General features: G+C 46.4%; 1 protein-coding gene and 1 long non-coding RNA gene across 3 annotated transcripts in view; one reads left to right on the forward strand and one right to left on the reverse strand.

The window, feature by feature from the left end:
• The window catches only part of CAMTA1 (calmodulin binding transcription activator 1), a 913,233-nt gene that overhangs the window by 789,917 nt on the left and 100,661 nt on the right, over nt 1-22,655 (reverse strand). The window lies entirely within an intron of this gene.
• On the forward strand, nt 12,816-15,030 carry LOC114485960 (uncharacterized). The gene is made up of 3 exons (XR_003679202.1): nt 12,816-12,877; nt 13,351-13,421; nt 14,109-15,030. It is a non-coding gene; the product is annotated as an uncharacterized lncRNA (long non-coding RNA).

Consider the following 22,655-nt stretch of genomic DNA (forward strand, 5'->3'; position numbering starts at 1 on the left):
CTCCACTCCAAGAAAATAAAATGGATGCAGACTTTGGTTCACGACTGTGAACTCAGACGGTGCCACACCCGGAGGAGGGTGACAGGACCAGTGTCCTAAGAGGCTTGAATTTATGGGGAGAATCAGGAGGTGAGCAAGTTGCCAATTCGCCGACACGAAAACCTGTTCTTGGCGAAAACACACTGAACTTTCGATCTGCTTCTTGAATACTCTAGCTTAGCATCTGCACTGAGCAGCAAAGTGGGTCCTGTGTGCCAGGAAACAGATAAGCTGTGGGTAAAAGGGCTGCATGGTGGGAGCAAGACAGAAGCCGCGGGACTTCCCCGGTGGGGCAGTGGTTAGGAATCCACCTGCCAGCGCAGGCAACACGGGTTCGAGCTCTGGCCCGGGAAGATCCCACACGCCGCGGAGCCCGTGCGCCACAACTACTAAGCCCGCATGCCACAACCACTGAGTCCGTGTGCTGCAACTACTGAGCCCACGCGCCACAACTACTGAAGCCCGTGTGCCTAGAGCCCGTGCTCCACAACAAGAGAAGTCACTGCGATGAGAAGCCCGCGCCGTGTGCCTAGAGCCCGTGCCCCACAACAAGAGAAGTCACTGCGATGAGAAGCCCGCGCACCGCAACGAAGAGTAGCCCCCGCTCGCCGCAACTAGAGAGAGCCCGCGTGCAGCAACGAAGACCCAACGCAGCCAAAAATTAATTAATTACTTAAAAAAAAAAAAAAAAAGAAAAGAAAAGAAAAAAGCCCCGGCCATCCACCTGCACAGCATGGAGAGCGGCTGGGAGTCCTCCCTGGATGCCAGGCACCCACTCTGCCAGGCTCGGAAGGCCAGGGGCCACAGTGGAGGTCGGGCATTAAAAACCCCTTCCTGTGCCTTATCTCCAGGGAGACGGATAAGACACAAGGAGGTGGTACGTGTCAGGCAGCTGAGGCGCCTTGAAGAAAACCAGCAGGCACACAGGGTGAGGGGTGCTCTTCGATGGGGTGACAAGGGGAGCCGTGTGAACGGGGAATCTGAGCAGAGCTGAGGGGAGGAGGCGTGGTGAGAACGGTCGGGGGTTCCAGGCAGAAGGAACACAAGTACGCAGCCATCAGGAACACGGGAGCTGAAGCCAGACCACCCGAGGCCCGGAGGTCACGGGCGGGCTCTAGATTTCACCACCAGCGTGCTGGGATCTCAGCTGGCTTCCGAAGGACCCGCTGGCTTACGTGTGGGGGCAAGCACAGAGGGCAGGCAGGCTGGCTCTCTCTCTCAGAAGTCAGGGCCACAGTCTCCGGCTGGGCGGCTGCCCGTCCTCCCCGTCGGGCTGGCCCAGTACCCGCCAGTCCCTCTCCCAGAGCCTTCGGTGTCTCGCAGGGAGGGGACCGGCAACCCAGGGAACCATGCCAGCTCGCTACCTGGCAAGAGTCACATGAGCCCCGGGAGGTGCCCCAGCCCCGGAAGGTCACCGAGCGGCAGTCTGGACAAAGCCCAGGACTCCTGCCTGGCCTTCATTCGAAGCTCACCCCACAGCAGGCCTCGCCCGACTTCCTGAATTCAGCTGCAGCAACCCGCTCTCGCCCTTCAAAACTTCTGCGCCCCTCCCACGAACCTGGGGACCGAGGGAGGCGGGCGGCCAGGAGGGGGAGGGTGCAGCGGCTGAGGCTGCAAGCTGGTGTGTCCTGTCTCTTCCCGGCGAGCGTTCCCAGAGGTCAGGGCCTGTGTCCCCTCCTCCGCCCCAGGGCCCAGATGTCTGGCAACTCAGCAAACTGTGAACGTGGACGCTGCTGCTCAGGCCAGGACAGCCCGTAACTCTTACTGTTTCTCCAAGTCAAGGACACGGTGGAAACCACACACTGGAGTTTTAAAAAGCAAACAAACTGCAAAGCAACCAGAACAGACGAATCGCAAATATTTAAATATTGAGGCCTAAAACTGACGTCTCCACTTCCTCTTCCAACCCCAGGGACAGCAAGGCCGAGCCCCGGCTCAGACGGCACCAGCCTCGTGGCGGTCACCTCCGCTCTGCCCGTCAACCGCAGCTGCTCAGCCTGGCAGGTTTAAACTTCGCTGAAATGCATATTTTGATTTACTGAAGAAACCTGCGTTGGCCACAGGCAAATAACAACTACGAGAATATTTCACGTAGCACCTTCCTCCCGCACTCCCTTTAGGGAAAAGACTGCCGCACTCAAAAATGAGGGGGAGGGAAAATAAAATTTAAAAGACATCGAAATAACAGCCACCTAGCGAGGAGGGGAGGCAGATTTCTGAGCCAACCTCCAAACTCACGTGGCTCTGATCTGCCTTTGAGACAATCTCACTCTGCCTTCTGTTGCTGAAACAGTCCTAATTAAAGGCATCAATGAACGACGCCCGCTCCACCACTACCGGGGCCGCGATGCCCGGCGCATCCCTGCCGCCACCCTGGCTTTCTGTGTCAGTGGGGAAGGACCGGGCTACAATAGAGCCTCTTCTCTGGCACGTAATACTCCACAATCTCCCTGTGTCACGGGCCACTCACGCAAGGCCAGAAGAGCGACCGCGGCCCACCCACGGCCCTGCCGGGAGTGAGAAGGAACAGACGCGACACGGGCCTGTTCTGCCATCTCTGATCTGCGTCAGTAGCCCAGACACGGCACCTCCACCTGGCGTGGAGGACAGCTCCCCTGTTGGGAGACGGCCTTTCCACGCCCCCGCGGAGGCCCTCCAGGCAGTGAGTGGGTCTCCCCATCCTCCTCCCCACCCCCCCCAGGAAGGGAAGCCTGGGGGAGCGCGGTCGCCAGGACCGCTTGGGGCGTGACGTGAGAGAGGCAATCCCTCTCCTCAGCGTCGACGCTGGAAGGCTTCCAGATCCCAGCGTGGTCCCTCCTGGTCGTCAGAAGAGGTGGTGGGTGACGCAGGGGGCTCCTGTGGCCAGGGCGCAGACGCTCACACAGGAAAGGGCAGCGCCAGCTCCGCCTCCCTTGGGGCACCTGGGGGAGCCCGGAGCGTGGGAGCGTGGGGCCTTGCCGGGGCGGGGGACGGGGGGCAGGTGCTTCCACCAGGCTGCCCAGGTGGACTTCAACAACCCTGCGGGAGCCCCTCTGTGTGCGAGGCCCTGCGTCTGGGCCCAGGACGCACGAGCGGGAGACCCGGTGCTGTCCCCCGTGTGAGTATACACACTCACGGATTACTAATAAAGAAATACGTGAAGTGCCGCACAGACCCAAAGCAGGGGACCACCCATTCTGCCGGGGGAAGAGGGTAACACAGGAGGGAGAGCCTGACTGAAACTCACAGGTGCTCCCATCACGTGGACCAAGGGCTTCATTGTCATTCTAAGGAGCTGAGGCTTTACCTTGCGGAGCTGGGGTGGGGGGGGGGGGACTGAAAGCATTCGTGGGTTGTAGAGAAAGGGGGAAGAAGGCAGGGAGACCCAGGAACAGGTCAGGGGTCATGGGGGCGCACTCTGGGGCAGTGGTGGGAGGGATGGGGAAGACGGAAGTGGGGGAGGGACACAAAGAAGAACAGGCAGCACGTACAGATGTTCATCCACAGACTCCAGAGAGCACCAAAGGCACCAAGGAGCGGTGGGCCTGGGCTACTGGTCTCAGGGGACCCCCAGAACCAGAGGGAACAGGAGCTGGAGGATTGACGAGTTTGGTTTGGACAGTGAGTGTGAAACGTTCGGTACGCAATGAAACACAGATGTGAAACTCAGGAGGGAGGCGGGGCCTAAAGATACAGATGCCGCGTCATGGGTGTACAAATGGAAACTGAAACCACGAGAAAGAAACAGTTTCTTTTAAGCCAGAGCCCTCTTACAAGAGAAAAGAGGGCCAACGACACACACGGAGGCCCTGGAATCTCAAAGGGGAGCCAGGAAAAAGGCAGGGTCTGTGCGGTGAGCAGGAGAGAGGACGGTGTCCCAGACCAAGGGAGAGGACGGTTTTTCTTCGAGGAAGAAAAGGGTCAATTAACATCAATAAATGTTGCAGAGAAGCCGGGAAGGATGAGGGCTGGAAACTGGTCTTGGGATTTGGCCATGTAGTGTTCTCGGTGAGTCCTACAGTGAGAAGGTTCTAGTGAATGGGTGGGGAGGCAGAGGCCCGACTTCTATGGTCAAGGAGAAGATGGGAAGGGAAGTGGAAAGAGAAAATAGCAGCAGGAAAGGTCTGAGAGAAACTTTACAGGAAGTGAGAACAACAGCACATTTGTGAGTAAATGAGAAAGAGCAGTTCAGAGTAGACATCTAGATCTTTACTAGCTTCACCTCAGAAGAGAAGTGAGCTGCAGCTACCTTGGGAATCATCAAAAAGTGGTGATGGTTGAAGCCGTGCCCATGGACAACACGGCTCATGGAGAGTCTAGAGAGAAAAGCAAGGACCCTGGGGTTTACAAGGAGCAAGGGCTTCTTTTCCAATCCCCATCCCCACATCCAGCTCGGTCCATAAGGTTGGGATTCCAGCCACACTTCCTTCTAGAAGGCGGTACCCCCATGACTAAGGCACACGGAAAGTCTTCCAGTTCTTTGCAACACTGAGGTTCTATAAATGGTGAATGGGTACACAAAGGCAGGTCCTAGGGGACCCAGGGTCAAAAACACAGGTTACTTACCTGTCCCTTTGATACTCTGAAGCTTTGAGACACATGTCAGTCAATCAGTCAGAAGTCGAGCCTTCCCTCTCACCTCCAGGAGAATACTGGATAACATCAACGACGCGTACCCCATAGAAACGCGGGTGGTGCAAAGTGCACGTAATGATAACCAGACAGAAGGGACAGCTAAAAAGAGTCAGGACCCAACAAAATGTCTACACAAGTGAGATTTTAAGATGCTTCCATTAAAGTACAACTGCCATGCAATGAAACGTAGAGACCTTAATCTGTGTGACGAGTTTTAACAACTACCTATGCCCACGGGGTCACAGCCCCAATCGGCATTTAGTCCTTTTCCATCCCCGAGGCAGCTGCCTTGCTCTTTCCAGTCACTTCCCATTCCCTGCCCTCGAGAAGCCACTTTACCACCATAGATTGGTTTGTACTTGTTTTCTAGATCCATCCATATGGTTGTATCAGTAGTTCATTCTTTGTTTTGCTCAGTGGTATTCCATTGCGATAACAATTTATTTACCCATTTTTCAGATGATAGGTATTTGGGCTGTTTCCAGTTTGGGGCTTTATATGAACATTCCTGCACAAGTCTTTTCATGAATGTGTATTTTCGTCTAAGGTACTGGAATTGCTGGATCATACTGTAGATGTTCAATTTCATAAAAAGTGCCAAACAGGTCTCCAAAGAGGTTGTACCACTGAATGCACGTAACACTCCACAATCTCACCAATATTTGATGTTGGCAGTCTTCCTTATTTGAGCCATTCTGATAGGTGGTATCTCATGGTGGTTTTCATTTGTATTCCCTGATGAGTGAGATGTCCCGCACCTTTCCACATGTTTATTGGCCATCCGGGGATCTTCCTTTGTGAAGTAACTGCTCAAAAGTGCACAGGTCTATACGTTCTAACAAACAGGGTTGTGTGACCACAACCATAATCAAAATATAGAAAATTTCCATCACGCCCAAAAGTTCCCGCGTGCCCTTCTTGGCCAACTCACCTCCACATCCAATGCCCAGCAACCACTGATCTGTTTTCTTTCCATACAGTTTTACCTTTTCCAGAATGTCAGATAAATGTAGTCAGGCAGTACATAGCCTGTTGAGTCTCTGGCTTCTTTTCACTCACAGAATGCATGTGAGATTTAGCCACATTGTATCAGTCTGTTTTTATTACTGAGTAGTATTCCAACAAAGGAATGTTGATTCGTTCACCAGTTGAACAAATGCCACTTGGGTTTTCAGCTATTGGAGATCATGAATAAAGCCACTGTAAAGATAACTTTTCATTCTCTTAGGTAAATACCTAGAGGTGGGATTGCTGGGTCATATTGTAAGCATAGATTTAAAACTGTTTTAAAGGGTAGATTTATAAGAAACAGCCAAACTTCTTTCCAAAACGGCTGTGCCATTCTGCCTTCCCACCAGCAAGGTATGAGAGTTGGTATTATCAGGTTTTGGTTTTGTTTTTTTTGTTTTATGTATTTATATATCTATTTATTTATTTATTTAGCTGCACCAGGTCTTAGTTGCGGCACACAGGATCTTCATTGTGGCACGTGGGCTCTTAGTTTCGTCATGCGGGATCTAGTTCCCGGACCAGGGATCGAACCTGGGCCCCCTGCACTGGGAGCATGGAGTCTTAACCACTGGACCACCAGGGAAGTCCCTGTTTGTTTTTGTTTTGAAGGCATTCTAACAGGTGTTTACTAGGACCTCATTGTGGCTTTTAGTTTCATTTCCCTGATAATGAGGTTGAACTGCTTTCATGTGCTTTGCCGCCATCTGTACATCTTAAAGTGTCTATTCAAATCTCTTGCCCATTTTTAAACTGCGCTGTTTTCATATCATTGAGTTTTAACAGTTCTTCATATATCCTGGATATAAGTCCTTTATTAGACATATGCTTTGCAAAAGTTCCCTCCCAGTCTGTGTCTTTCCATTGTCTTAACGGTATCTTTGGAAGAACAGAATTTAAAAATTTTGATCAAGTCTGAAATACATTTTTTTTCTCTTGTGGATTGGCCTTTTGGTATCTAAGAAATCTCTGCTTGTTCCAAAGTCACAAAAACTTTCTCTTTTTTCTTCTGGAAGCTTTACAGTTTTAGAATCTAAACTTTGGCCTATAATTTATTTTGAGTTAATTTTTGTACACGGTCCAAGGTATGGGTCGAGAGGTTCATGTTTTTTGCATATGATGTCTAACTGTTCCATTATGATTCGCTGAAAAGACTATCCTTTCTCCATTGAATTGCCTTTGCACCTTTGTCAAAAATCAACTGACCATGTATGTGTGGGTCTATTTCTGTACTGTCTGTTCTATCCCATTGATCTATGTGTCTATCCTTTTGCAATACCAAACTGTCTTGATTACGGTAGCTTTATAGGAAGTCTTGAAAATCAGGCAATGCAATCTTCTAGCTTTGTTCTTTTTCAAAATTGATTTGGTTTTTCTCGGTCCTTTGCATTTCCATATAAACTTTACAGTCAACTTGTCTAAACTCTGACTAGGATGGCACAGAAGTCACCAATCATTTTAGTGGAAAGGGGGCATCTTAACTACATTGAATCTCTCAATCCGCAGTACAGCCCTCCATTTACATAGCTCTTCTCTCATGCCTCCCAGCAATGTTTTGTAGTTTTCAGTGTAGAAGTCTTTACACACATTTACTCAGTTTTACTCTAAGGTATTTGATGTTTTTGAAACGATTGTAAATGGTATTGATTTTTTAATTTTTCTTTTTTTTCCTAATATATAGAAATACAATTGACCTTACATCTTGCAGCCTTGTTGAATTCACTCATCCTTTCATGCGCTGCATATATGTATATATTTATTCCCCAGGATTTTTCATCATCATGTTGTTCGCAAATACAGGTTACATTCTGGAGCCAGATTACTTTGTCTGAAACTACACAAGATAGGTGCTTTTCAATGACTAGAAAGTGTTCCAAATTTCAGGGGGGAAGAAAAAAAGCCTTGGAGAAAATTTACTTTAACTGCGAAAGTTGAGACAGCAGATTTTTATCTCAGAGTTTCATTTCCTTCTCTTGTTAGATTAACACCCTCTTACAAGGGAGGGCGGGAGGCTGTTCCGCTGCAGGGCTGTGGGACGCAGTCAAGGGGCACTCGGTGGGCGGGACAATCTACACACAGCTTCAGTCACTCCTTCTATACGTCGCCTCTTTCTCCGCTGTGGTGTCAGAGTTGGCAACAAGCCTGGAGAACACCAGCAGCCCAGGAATGAAGCAGACGTCTTAGTGCCTCTCCACCCTCTATCATCTGGATATTTACCATAAGTTTCTGATAATAAGATCTCGGTGGGCCTGGTATACAAACTTTGGATTTCACGTGTTATTTTTCAAAGAGCTCCAGGGAGTGGGGCTGTTAATAGCACTTTTTCCACCAGCACATGAGGCACGTGATAAAGCCTCAATTCCAGGTAACCAATAATCCAATGACAATAAACACATAGCAGTGTTTGAAATGTAAAAACTAAAAGACCCTTGTTGAACAGGAAGGCAGCATCAAGTTCACCAAGTTTATGGCTCAATTACTGAAGTCCACAGAAACAAGGAAACAGATCAACTGATGAAAGACTTGACAAGGGATTGGGTTTTAAATGTATTTCTGCCCCCATCTGATTTTTTTCCATCCTGCAATCTTATACAATTTGACTAAGGTCCTCAGTCAGATCTATGGTATCAACCACTAGGATCTGTTTGAATTTAATCAATTGCCTCCATCACAAAAATCAAGTAATTACTTATCATGCTAGTGTTTTTGCCCAGTAGCTTCACGTGTGATTTCTCTATTACGAGGCAGTGAGACTATATACGTATGTGCATTTGTGTGTTATATATATAATTTTTTTAACAGAGAAATAACTCTAGAGCACTCCGCTGCCATTCTATCAAATGCAAGGCAAGTGATTGCTGAGTTCCCAATTATATTCAACCTTAAATCACACTGCTTGGTCTGGTTGTATATCCAGCCCTACAGGGAGTTGTGCAAAGGCATATATTTGGCAAGCTTTCAAACCACGGCTACAAAACATGTGCTGAAGAAAATGATTCAAAATATTAAGAAAGCAGTCATTTATTTTAGAAAGCCTGTTCATGTGAGACAATAAGCTGCTTCCCAGAATAGGCTCCATCCATCAGGAAAACACTACAAGCCAGCACACACTGGCTGGGGCCTGAGGCTCAGCCACTACACTGCCATGATTATGATTCATCATCCACGGTGCATCTAAGATGGATAAGCAGGCTGGCCACGCTTCCACGATGGCGGCCGGGCTGTGCAGGGTGGCAAACCCTCTCCCACCCTGGAGGAGCACCCCAAGCACAGATGATCTCATGGACCCTAGAAAACCACCTGGTTTTCCCTGTGGATCCTCACGAGAGCACTGAGGCACAGAAGAGGGATGGAAGGCCTGAGCACCTCGGTGCTGGGTCTAGATCAGCTGCTACTCCAGTAAGAGATAACAGTTCAAACAAAACGAGCCAGGGCTCCATGGCAACCAAGTACCTGTTGTCAACCAGGAGGTCTGCTCTGTGATAAGAGGCCAGCGGCCCTTCTAGGGATCAGGCTAGCTGGGCCAGTTAACCTTGGCCAACTGAAGCAAAGGAGATTCCGTCTGAGATGAGACTCGGGAAATCTCTTTCCAGTGTCTTTCCTGAACTCCCCCTGGAAACCTTCTGTACCACCCTGAGGGGCCAACCCACAAGCCAATTCCACCCAGAATAACTGCTCCCAATGACTAGCCCATTCTCTCACTGTCTGTGAGCTTTAACTTATCTGCCTGAAAGAGAGAATTTATAACCTCTCCTTCCATCACTCCAACCTGAGGAATGGGCAACAGATGAATCTTGTAAAGTATACATAATGATTAGTTTTCTCTAGATCAGGACATACTAAAATTTAACAAATATTTAAGTCTCTCAACCAACTTTAAGGAACATTTAGGGACTTCCCTGGTGGCACAGTGGTTAAGAATCCACCTGCCAATGCAGGGGACAAGGGTTCGATCCCTGCTCCGGGAAGATCCCACATGCTGGGGAGCAACTAAGCCCGTGCGCCACAACTACTGAGCCTGCGCTCTAGAGCCCTAGAGCCACAACTACTGAGCCCGCACGCCTAGAGCCCGTGCTCCGCAACAAGGAAAGCCACTGCGATGAGAAGCCCGCACACCGCAAGGAAGAGTAGCCCCCTCTCGCCTCAACTAGAGAAAGCCCGCACGCAGCAACGAAGACCCAGCGCAGCCAAAGACAAATTAATTTATTTATTTTAAAAAATAAGAAGAAGAAACATTTAATGAGCCAACCACAGTACCAAGGCAAGGAACATAAAACTGCATCTTACTAACTGAACCACCGGAATCCCAGCTTTCCTAAGGCAACCACTTTGAATCGGTGGGGGGTTTCAGATACCATTAAACACAGCATCTGCAACGAAGATGGAAGTTACTGGCTGGTGGACAGCCAGAAATGTCTGCAAATATCTAAGACAAGAGAGGACATACCAGAGAAAGACAACCAAGCAGTTCGTGAGCAGGAAATCATTTAGGCTCTTGTAAGGGTTAGAAAGGAGAAATGAACAATGATAAATGAGTGCTTTTCCCTTGCTAACGTCCAAGGCCAGTGAAATATGGCCAGTGAAATGCAACCAGTGTGTCCATCAAGAAGAGCCAGCCTCACTTATTCAAGCTGGATCAGGGGGCCCTGTCTGTTTCATTTTCAAACAATTAAATAACAAGGACCATACACACTAAATGTGTGTCACACACACTGTCAAGTGTACCGTACACACTAATTTCTAATAAGCCACGTGGGAAAGTCACTGCCCTTCAAATACTTAACGGGGTTATTGACCACTAGTAGCCAGGTATGTACAGGAATAGGTTTAGAGTATTCAGTTGACTAAGCCAGCATGTTAATTTCAAAAGCAATCAACCAAAGGGTCGAATCAGGAAAGCGAGACCATTTGAGAGTATGCAGTGGATGGTTTCTAGTGTCTGTTATCAGAGAAAAGTGGCTCCAGTAAAGACAGGTTTATTGAGTGTTCGGTAACTAGGAAGCCAATGACTGACAGGCACTCCCAACTCTTCTCCCTGCGACCAGCTGACCCTAAACACACACCAGCAACTCATGGTGGGAACACTGCCTGCTGTGCTGCCCACTTCTGACAAACAAGACCCTCCATAAACTGGTCAAAACCCATCTTCCAGCCCTACCTACCCACCTTCATCTCACATGTCTCAATCGTGCACAGGCCAGGCAAGGTGGGACCAGGCAGTCAAGTACCTTGACTCGGTGGTGTTAGGCTCCATCACACGTGGAAGGGAGAGACTGCCTTAAACCGGAGCCCAACGAGCTGACGCTGGAAAACGACTCAACTCCTCCTGCTCAAGGGCTCTGTCCATTTCACTCTAAATTATCTGAGAAGTTGCTGTTTTTATTCATAAAGTCCAACCACTGTAACAACGAGCTGATCAAGGTAGCAGCAAGAATGGAAAGCTGCACAGGGGAGATTTTGCTTAGCAGACGGTCTCCTGGGTTCTACAACGCAGTCCCCAGCTAGCGCATTTGAGACCAAAGTTAATGCTTCAATCACCAGCATGGAATGGCATGATATAATTGAGATTCAGTGAGCTGGAAATATGATTCTTTTCTCCCTGAGGAAGGTGAACGTGAAGGGTTCAATTAACTACTTCCAGGCACTGTCACCAACGTTCTAGGTATCAACAGACTTACCACATTTTCCTCCTAAAAATCTGCGATGTCTCCGGGAGGAAAACCAAGGAAGCAGAAAGAAAGCTCCCCAGCCAAGTTTAGATTTCTGCAAATATCAGTATCTTAGCAGATTTGTGCCCTCACCCCAGAATGAAGGTTGAACATAGCGTCCCCGTCAGGCTCATAAGAAACACGCCACAGGAGAAAACACAGAAAATGAGGCCTGGCTTTCAAGCTGGGTGCAAGTGAGCTCAAATTCAGCCTCTGGCAAGGGAGGCAGCGCTGCCCCGTCCCACGGCCCCAGCAAAGACGCAGAGCACCGCTGGGGGGGCTCCCACTGAGAGCCAAGAACGCCGGAAACATTAACTTTTCAGGGGCGGGGGGCGGGGGCAACCACATTCACATCCTCCTCCGGACACAGGCCGATTCTGTTGAAGTACAGCCATTCCGTGAACCCCGGAATGCCAACTTTCAATGTCTAAAGGCAAGGTTTATAGCAGTGTTTCCTCAACGGTTCCCCAAAGGACTTCAGGACTGTCCTTCTAGGGGCCCAGTTATAGCAGGTCAGCGCTCCCCTAGGACAGCAGTGATCTCCGGGGTTCCTCGCCTGCATCCACTTTATCAGTGATGATCTGTGCACTTAGTCACTTCTAGCTGCTGGTAACACAGCTGAGGAGACAAGGTCCCTGCCCTAAAAGAGCATGCATTCTAGTGGGGTGGGGAGGAGAGGAGAGAAGTAAGGAAAAGAAAGATAAAACATTTCAGACAGTAATAAATGCTATTAAAAACACACACACAAAACCTGCCAGATGACAGAATGATGGGGGACTATGCTAGACTGGGTCGACCGGGAAGGGCCTCTCTAGGGAGATGACATTTGAGGGGAGACCCGAATGGCATGAAGAAGCCAGCATAGCAAGAGGGGGAGGAGGGGAGGGCATCACGTAGAAGAAACCGCCAATGGGCGAGAAGCACACTTGGTGTGTTCCGGGTACGGGCAGCGTCAGCGTGCCCAGGAGGAGGGCAAACGGTGGGAAGTGTGAGCCGTGGCAGGACCAGACCACGAAGGCCGACTGTACGCCACACGGGTGGAAAGTCACCGCAGGGCTCAAGCAAGCGAGTGACCTCATCTTAATTACATTCTGAATAACTCGCCCCGGCCCCGCCCAGGGAGCCGAGGAGTCCACCCGGGAAAAGGTGATGGATGTCCAGGCAAAGAAAACGAGGGATGCTTGGACTCGGGAGGTACCCGTGGAGACGTGCAAAGCGGAACACATCCTGGAAGGAGAACCGAAGGACTTACAGATGGAGTCCACGTTCGAGTTGGGGGAAAGGGCAGAATCAAGGACACTCCTGAGCCTCTGGCTTGAAGCACTGCTGGGTTTGGATGTCAGCCCTCGTTTCCACTTTCACAAGTATTCTCCAGGCTCTTTCCACCAGCAGTGAACTTCAACCCTCACCAGCCACCTTTTAACAGCGGACAGAGAACACTGCACCCCCTGCAAAACTGAAAGGCAGACTCAGGAACTAATACTTATAGTCATGCTCCAAAATGAAAGGTGAGTAAGTTCCAGCCTAAGGGAGACCTGACAAGAGTCTAGAAGAAGCTGCCTGAGCTACTCACCCGACTCCGCCCGTGACACCACCCTCTGGACTGGGAAGACTCTGTTTCCTGGCTCTGCCCAGGCCCTCCAGACAAAGAGCTGCTCACGGAGCATTTTCAGCTTCCTTTAACCAGGCTTTTTAAAACAGATACTTTTTCTACCCTAAGTTTGTCACCATTTAAAATGTTGTGCTGGTTAGTGGTAATTATGTAAATGCAAGCAGCCATGTCTATTTTTAAAAGGGAACCCCATTTTGCATTCTTACATCCTGAAATGCTTAAAATAGCTAGTCCAGTGATGTTTTCACTTTAGTCGAACCGTTTGTGTGGATTTAAATACAGGTTCAGCAGAAACCAAAGCAAGTCACACATTTACTTTCTATTAAACATCTAAATCAGAAGATTAAAAGCCTATTTTACATTTAACAGAAAGAAGCCGTCAAATCAGCAAAGCAACAGCCTCACCGTATTTACTGCCAAGCAGGGCTGAGGTTTGAGAGGTAATCAATTTCAGAAGGGAGGGATGGGTTTCTTTAAACTCTTCAAAAAAAAGAAAAATACATTTGAGCAAACCTTTAATTACAGTATCTTTCAAAGAACCTACAAAGCCTTTATTCTTTCCAAACCTAATGCTTTTTAAAGGCAACTCTTGCCCCTTAATTCCACATGAAATATTCAGTATAGCATAATTAAATTTTATTCCACGCTCTTTTTGTTGGATTCATGGAAAGAGAGGGTGGTAGCATCTTTTAAAACAAACTTCCCAGCAACTTCACTTTCACAGTGAATGGCTGGTTCCCAAAATTGAATTTAAAATGCAAACCCCACTCCAAATGCATATTCAGTCCAGGACAGACAGGGGGGTTGTAACACCCAACGTGCAAAGAAACGACTGCCCCCGCTCCTCCACTCACTAAACTGCATGTGCCACAAGGTACCTCTGAACACAGATCTCATGTTTCAACATGTAAATACCGGGGCCTTGTTTAGTTCTTCCTATGAATCTATCCGGTGGGTAAAGAAAACAGAGAGGAAAAAGACAGGGAAAGAAGCACCCATCTGTGGCAGAAAGACGTGTAATCTGAATAACTATTTGGGTAACTGGATCATTTGTGGGGAGGGGGCTTGATGTTTTTGATCATTATTGTAACTTACATAACCAAAATCTTAATCTCTTTTCCAATCAGTGTCAGTAAGCTACAAGTGGACACAAACCATCTCTCTCTCAGACTGGTGACCCACATCACAGGACTCAAAGAAAGAGGAGTGGTAACACACTTCGCGAGTGATCCACAGCAAAGTCCACCAGCCCCAGGAAGCCTGGGACCCCATCGAGTCTGACTTTCCAGCATCAGCCCCATGGGAGCCCCCCCACCGATGGGACATGATCCTATTAAAACATGCATCTCCCCCATAATGTGCACAGGAAGCTAAAGTCTGCATTTTACATTTTGCAAACATACCAATAGGGACCATCTCAGATCAATGGTGACCCAACCTCTCCATCCAGCCAGACCATCCCCTTTGCTTTATAACTTCCTAAAAGGCACCAAACCTAAAGAGGGTAACCAAAACAACAACAACAAAGATTTATCAAGCGACATCCGACACTGCTGTAAGAGAGCAGCACGTCCCACCCATGCTAGAGACGGTTAGAAAAGCCACTGGGGATTTATCCGGGACACTGCTCCAGAATTCTGAGCTGCCAGGCTAGAACCGGGCAAACACCTGCATGCTTTGTCAGCTTAAAAAAAATTTTTTTAAAAGATGGTTCTTAATGAGACTGTTAGAACTTCAAAAGATTAAAATGTACCTTAAAATAATAAAATAAAATGTGTCTTAATTCTTACACTTGACTTTGGCTTTGTGGATTCGTCTACTTTATTGATTTTTTAAAAAGACCACCCACCAAACTCAGCCAAGTGATCAGTGAGAACTTAAAAGCCTGGGAAAAGCTGCCACTACAGCCACCAATGGGTTCCTCTGAACTCAGGGTTCCAGAAGGGTTAAAATGAGCTGCTAAAAATAGAGACCTAACCAAAACCAACCAAACAAACGTGATGACAAAATTAAATTTTTAAACCACAGAAACAGGTATTCGAATTTAAAGCATCTACCCCACCATATTTGCAAAAAAAATTTTGAGACTCATTTTTGTTTTCTGTTCAGATCTAAATGTTTAAATAAGACGTCTGCTAGCTTTTCAAAAGACCTGGCCCATTTATCACTTTTTCGAACTACATCATCTTCCCATTCAAATATCTCAGTGACTCTGGTAGGAAAGATGCTGCTCGTGTCCCTAATGTCAAGGTGTCTCTGCAGCACAGGGTGCACCCAAAGATCACAAACAGGATGCCGCCTCAGAAGAAGCTGCAGTTATACTGGGGCCTGTGGAGGTTCAGCGACCGCACAGACCAGTTATTTCCCCTGAAGGCACAGCATGGGGAGACTGTTACATCAAGCCTACCATTGCTGATTTCACAACACTCAGTAAGGATCTGGGCCGAAACAAAATACATCAACTGTCAATTAAGTACTGAAGAAGTGTTTTGCATATGAAAAGCATAAATATCACTGGGGTGGAAGTTGGCCAATTTAAACGGGGGAGGAAAGGAGCATTTTCACAGCCACATCCTTGCAGGAGTACCAGGCAGACATGGGCTGGAGGGGCTCAGTGTATGTCTGCAGGACGCCTCTACTGAACTTCAACTCCAACTCTTGCTATGTGACCTCAACCAGGGGTGACAAAGCTTTCCCTGCCTCTCTCTCGGGGTGGTTAAGGAACCAAATAATATGTCTGTGAAATCATCTGCTTAACCATAAAGGCACATAAAATTTGAGTTGCTGCTATTTTTGGTTTATATAATAATGCTAATTATAAATTATTGATATATTAAAACTAGCCAGTGAACTTTTAACTGGGAAACCCAGCAAGTTTCTTTCTGTATTTCTGAATATTAGAAATATTGGGGGATTGGGGGAGGGGGGGACTGAAAATGCATGTGCTTCTACCTTGACTTAAACTGTGATGGTGTGAGAAGTAGCTCTGAGACTGCAAAAATGCCCAGTTGAAATAATGACATAAACTGCCTATTTCGTCTTTCCTCTGGTTGCACAGCTCATTAACTGCATAAACAGGGAAACTACTTAGGTGTTAAGATCCTGGAAAATCAAAGAAGGTATTCTGATGTCAAACGGTCACAGACATGGACCAATGTAAAAACAGAAAGATGGTTTGGAAGCAAATGCCACATCTACAGCAAAACTCAGGTATTCAAGGCCATCATTTCAGCCTTAGCAAAGCAGTGAATTGGCACTTAAAGCCAAATTTGATCAAAGTTCACAGGGATTATACATGAAAAAGTTATCAGGAAAACTCAACAGTATAAAAGTGAGGCTTGCAGGAAAAACTAGGTAAGGAGTATATGAGAACTCTGTACCATTTTTGCAACTTTGCTGTAAACATAAAACTATTCCAAAATAAAAAGTTCATTTTTCGAAATGATCTCTTAAATTTAAAAAGGGGGGAGAAGCTTGCTTTTGAGGAAGAGAAGGAAGCTGACATATTTAACAGCACTCTGTGCAGTTCAATATAAGACTTTTTCACATACCAACTCATGTCAACCTCACAACCATCTCCTGACACAGGTTAGAAGCAGCAGCAGTCCTACCTGACAGCTAAAGAAACTCATAAAAGAATGATCTTCCCAGGGGATCCCACAGCTTTTCAGAGGTGGAGGTGGGATCCAGTTCCTGGTCCGCCTGACCCCAAAGCCCAAAGCCCAAAGCCCAAAGCGTAACCAGGTCTGGCCAGGGGACCTAAGTGGGAAAGGTGGGGCTGCCCTCTAGGGAAGATGGAAACGGGACACGGACGTCCACATAATACTAATCCACTGGGCAGGCTCATCTCAGCCATAACAGTGAGTCACCCAAAGGCCATCAGTCCAGGAAGTGACATGGTCCCCTCCTTGAGAAGGCAAGTTAAGAGATACATCTAAAAATGGATGTCCTGGTGCCCTGTGGAAAACCTTGACATTGGTATACCTTCTTACAGCAAGTTCACCTGAAAATGCTTTCAACCCAGAAATCGACCCACAAGCTAAGCTTCTGAGGAAGGCTCCCTGGGTACTTCCCTGGTGGCAGCAGTGGTTAAGAATCCACCTGCCAATGCAGGGGACACGGGTTTGAGCCCTGGTCCGGGAAGATCACACATGCCGCGGAGCAACTAAGCCCGTGCGCCACAACTACTGAGACCGCGCTCTAGAGCCCATGTGCCACACCTGCTGAGCCTGTGAGCCACAACTACTGAAGCCCACGCGTCGAGAGCCCATGCTCCGCGACAAGAGAAGCCACCGCAATGAGAAGCCCACGCACTGCAACGAAGAGTAGCCCCCGCTCGCTGCAACTAGAGAAAGCCCAAGCACAGCAACAAAGACCCAATGCAGCCAAAAATAAATAAATAAATAGATTTATTTTAAAAAATAAATAAAGGAGGCTCCCTGAAAGGCTGTTACTAGTGAACTCAGGGCCACAGCTCCACGGAATAGGAAACTGACGAGCACCACACACGTGAAAAATACACAATCACAGGTGGGCATAAACCAACCACCATGCAACTTTTCAAAACCCACCAAAAGGGAAAGCTCAGAAATAACCAATTATAAGGTGGCTCCCCTTTAGAAGAGCCATCTGAAGGCTCACGGGTCACCCTCTCTGCCTGACGTCCTGTGTGCCACCAGAGGGCACTAACTCATGTAATCGCTCTTGAAATCCTAAAGTCACACATTTTGAACTGCAGGAATGTTGAAAGCTAGATTTCAAATCAATGAAAGGACAAATCTGAGAGGGGCTTTAAGGACTTGGCAGTCATAAATTTCAATTTAATTCCATAAAACTTAGAAGTACACATGTGACGCGGCAGAGTATGCTAAAAACAGTAAGTTAACCAACTCTTCAGATTTATGAAAATAATGGATTTAAAAATAAAGCCGAGAGTTACACATTTGCTCCTGCATCTTTTGTCACTGGGGCTGTCATTTGTATAACATGTCCCAGCAGCTTTGACATGTGCACACAAAAGAGCACAAAGAAAAACATTTCACTTCTTCATTGCTTTAAAAAGCCACTCTTCATTGAATTAGCAGTGGACATTTACCATAATAAAATTATAGTACAGTTTATTATGCATGATTAAAACATGATTTAATCTTTCGTACGAAAACCCCTGTAAGAATAAATGGCGAACATTTACCGGTGCTCCTTACGCCCTAGGCTGCTATTCTGAGTACGTCACACTTATTTAATACAACATCCCTCTGAGAGGCTGTAATTTTAGTAAAAAGTTCAACCTTTCATTTCTTGAAGGCAATCAAGAATTTTTCTTTACATTTGTGTCTTCCACCGATGATTTATTTGTCCGCAAGACTATAAATGCAGATTTGTGAGTTCTGCTTCATTAACCCCCTTCTGCAATTATTTCTTCACCCCAGAATTCACACTTCTCATACTTCCATGCGACGATAAGATTACATAATCAAGAGTTCAGTGATCAGTTTAATGAAAAATGCATTATGCCCTGAAAGGGGTTTTTGTTTTGCTTTGTGGCACATAAAAATCTAGTCTTGGCTTTTCACACTTAATTTAAAAGGAACTGAAACATATTTACGGTTTGATCAGAAATGCTGGTTACTTCTGTGTGACATAAAATGCAAGTTCAATTGGTCCTGCTTCTTCTGCTTTTAGTTGATTCCTTCAGTGTCCAATAAATAACTGAAGTTTACACTGAAACGGACACAATCGGACCGATAAAATACGTTACACCTGAAAAGAAGTTTCAGTTCTTTAAACAATTCGTCACGGAGCTGGTGCCACAAATAAACTCACCTTGAGAGGAAGGAAGGGAGGGAGGGAGGGAGGGAGGGAGGGAGAAGGGAAGGAACAACCTCCTCAAAGAACAACACCTTCAAGAACAACATCGGTATTCAGGCCTATGCCAACACACAAAGAATAAAGATGGAGTCCCTGTCACATTCAGGAAGGTAATCTGGGACAGAAGTACTCTGTTACTACCATCGAGAGGAAGGAAGGGAGGGAGGGAGGGAGGGAGGGAGGGAGGGAGGGAGGGAGGGAGAAGGGAAGGAACAACCTCCTCAAAGAACAACACCTTCAAGAACAACATCGGTATTCAGGCCTATGCCAACACACAAAGAATAAAGATGGAGTCCCTGTCACATTCAGGAAGGTAATCTGGGACAGAAGTACTCTGTTACTACCATCTAAATAAATACCTCCAAGTTCCCTCTGTATCTTTGTTAATGCCCATTTGATCTAGGAAATATTTTGGTTTACCTGGTTTACTTGATGCCAAATTTTATCTTAAATGATTAAATATCAAGAAAAGACTTTAAAGTCTGCTTATTTTCTACCTCCCTATTTTATATTTCAATGTTTCTTTCTAGACTCTCATTAGATGTCTTGATATTAAAATATTCCAGAGACATGACTCATGTTTTTCCTGCATCTATTTCTTCTATTTCTTCATCAGGAGGCATGGATACCATAACATGTAGTAAGTTTTATAATTCATAATTCCAAGTCCTGATATGCTCTTATGAACACCCTCTACTAGTCTGACAGTCATTTCAATCACAACAAAATTTTTATATTTCTCCCCAAATTTCACTGCTTTATCATTTTTAGAAGTCATGTATAAAAGGCAAATTAAAAGGAAAACATTCAGGAAGGATGCAATGCTAGGCGACCCATTCACCCATTCGGCAGCATTTATTTAGACTCCACGCCGCGCAGGCTCTGTCCTACGCGCTGGGGACACAGGGTGGACACGACAGAGGCCCTGCTCTCGTGGACCTTCCATTCTCCCAGGAGGCAGACCAACAAACAGACTGTTGCTCCTACAAAAAGAGCAGCTCGCTAAGGGGACCGAGAGTGGCATCTGGGCATATGGGTGGTCACAAGGTCTCTGTGACCAGGTGGCATGTGGACAGAGACCCCCTCCACCTAAGCTAGGTCAGGCCAGAGATCTCCTTCATAATAACTCTGGATGAAGCAAGACTGGGTCACTTTAATCTTTTTAGTAACATTCAGTTCAAATTAATTTCAGGTTTTGAGTACAATTAATTCACTAATAGAATTGTCTTGAAGCCAGATATGGAGCTGGCAGGATGGCAAAGCTCTCCCTACGAATTCTGCCAGCTTTCATTCCAATATGTCAGCCCTCACGGCTCCAGCTCTGTGGATCCCTCTTCTTGCTGCGCCCATGAACAAGTGTGTGGTGAGAGCCTGAAATAAATAAGTGTAAAATGGGTCAAGACCGTCGCTTCTATTTCTGTTTTTAACTGAAGAAAGTTTGCCCCATTTCCAGAGGCAGAGAGAGGAGACCTCTGGGTAAAGGCAAACTAAAGTATATATTAAACGCATATATATGTATGTATATGTACATGCATATATGTACATATATGTTCCCACACATCTGACGTATTTCCCTATGGTAACTCAAAATTGGTTCTTTTACAACCTTTCTTTTCGTAATCATTACAGCATAGCTTTTCTTGGGTTGCAGGCTGTATCTTTAAGAGGCCACAACTTTTTTAAAGGATCAAATTAAAAATTAAAGGTTTGAAGATGATCACGGTTCAGATTCAATTAACATTAATCTTAGAAGAATTTTTTACTGACTATGCATATTCAGTGAACTACTTAAGTTTTTGTTTTGTTTTTTTCTAACACAGCATCCCGGGGGAGTCATTATGTACAATCAGCTCTCTAATTCAGATTAAGGTGTCTAAGCACACATTGATATAACAGAACACAATGTTTCGAGAGGCTCCCCTGCTAGAGACTATTAGTTGAAGCACAGGACTAAGAAGGTGAACCTCTTAAACTGAATTCCAAGCACTCCCAATCGTTACTTCCTAGGCCAGTTTCACAGGTTAGAAAAATACAGGATTTCAAAGGATACAGAATAAGGAAACGGACTACCAGTTGCTAATTATGGAAGATCCTAATAATAAGCCATAGGTGATTTCTACAGTCCCCTTAAAATTACCCAAATGCACACTGACGGTGAAGGAAAGCCTCAGAAGATCTGTTTTCTCGAATCTGTCTCTCATTTACAACCCCCTGCTTAGGTACTCTCGGGGGGAAGAGCCATAAAGTGAGTGATTTGGGGTGAAACAGTGAACACTGTACCAATGAGTCTTACAGGGCAAGTTGGGAACGCATCGTGTTCTGGGGGGAGGTGATGCTGTCTAATTTGTTTTTTGATTTTGGGACTGATTTCCAACCAATCCTCAAATTGACTGAATATAAGCATGACCATCGAATTCCAGTGAATCGAGGTAAGTAAAAAAGAACCATCATATTCAGGCACGTGTCCAATGCTCAGAGGACAGTCAATTTCACAAGCCTTGAAGGTGTCCTAAAAAGGACACATTACAAAAAGAAAAGAGCTTCTTACAAGGGAAGTTCTCATGACATTTATATCTATTTCCCTAGGTGCTATTCAATTAAATAATTAGTTAATTAAGACAGCAGAACAACAGATGGAAGGTTTCAAGGCGATCAAATGTAAATTTTATATATACATATATATGTGTGTGTATGTGTGTGTATGTGTATATATATGTGTATATATATACATATATATTTTTTTTTAACCATAACGTGATTGTCTCTATGGAATCAGACAGCAGTTTCTGACTTGTTTTCTATCGCTCTTTGCCCATCTGCTTTCTGCTACCAAAATTTTAAGACCTGTATCAACAAAAACAGTATTTATTCTCTTCCCTCAAAACAGTTATTAAGTGTACCGCTTTGGCTTGAAGGTAATGACCACAGTGTGTCACCTGCCCCATTCAGCCACCCACAACTACATGCAGATGCTGTGCTGGGTGCTATGGAAACAGAAATAGGTGAGGCCCAGCACCTGCTCCAGACTCACAGTTTAGTGAATTAAAGATGCCAATAAAGAGAGAAATTACAATACAAGGTGGCAAGGGCCCTCAGAGGGATATGGAAAGCAGTGCCCATGGTAAGAGCGAACCAACAGGTCAGGCTGTGCAGAAAGGGTGTGTGGAGAAGTGACGGCTGGGCTGGCCTCTAGAAGGAACTTCTGCCAGATAAAGCAGATCTGGGGAGGAAGGGCCAGGGGAGAGAAAGAAACAGCACGTGTGAAAGGACAGAAGTGTCCGGCAGTGGGGGTGAGGTGAGAGGTGGCTGGTGCAGGCGTGTTGTACTTGATCACGAAGGGCTGTGGGGTCTGGTATTTCTCTACCCGCACCTACATCTACATCCAGAGACTGGAACATCAGGTTAATGAGTACGTTACTAGTAATGGCAGATCCAGATGACAGTGTACAGAACCATCCAGAGAGCTGGCATGTGTGTGGGTTCTCTGTACCCTGAGGAGGCAGGAGGGGCAAGAGCTTGCCTACTGCAGGCCAGACACCTGCCTTGGTTGAGGTTACACCGACTATGTGGTTAAAGCTTAAATTTCAGCAGTAAATTTCTGAAGGAATAAATTACAAATTTAAATGTTATACTCTGGATTTTTTGAGGCAAGAATTTATAACAAGAGCACGCTAGCGACCCAGGTCTAAATTTTTAAAAAATGAACAAATGTCCAAATGCTCACCTTCCTGGTCTCCTAGACACGCCGACCTTCACTTTCTAAGAAACCAGAATTGTGTGTGTAGCAAATTAAGTAATTACACTAA

This window comes from Physeter macrocephalus, chromosome 3 (assembly GCF_002837175.3).
Source record: "Physeter macrocephalus isolate SW-GA chromosome 3, ASM283717v5, whole genome shotgun sequence".
Lineage (NCBI taxonomy): Eukaryota > Metazoa > Chordata > Mammalia > Artiodactyla > Physeteridae > Physeter > Physeter macrocephalus.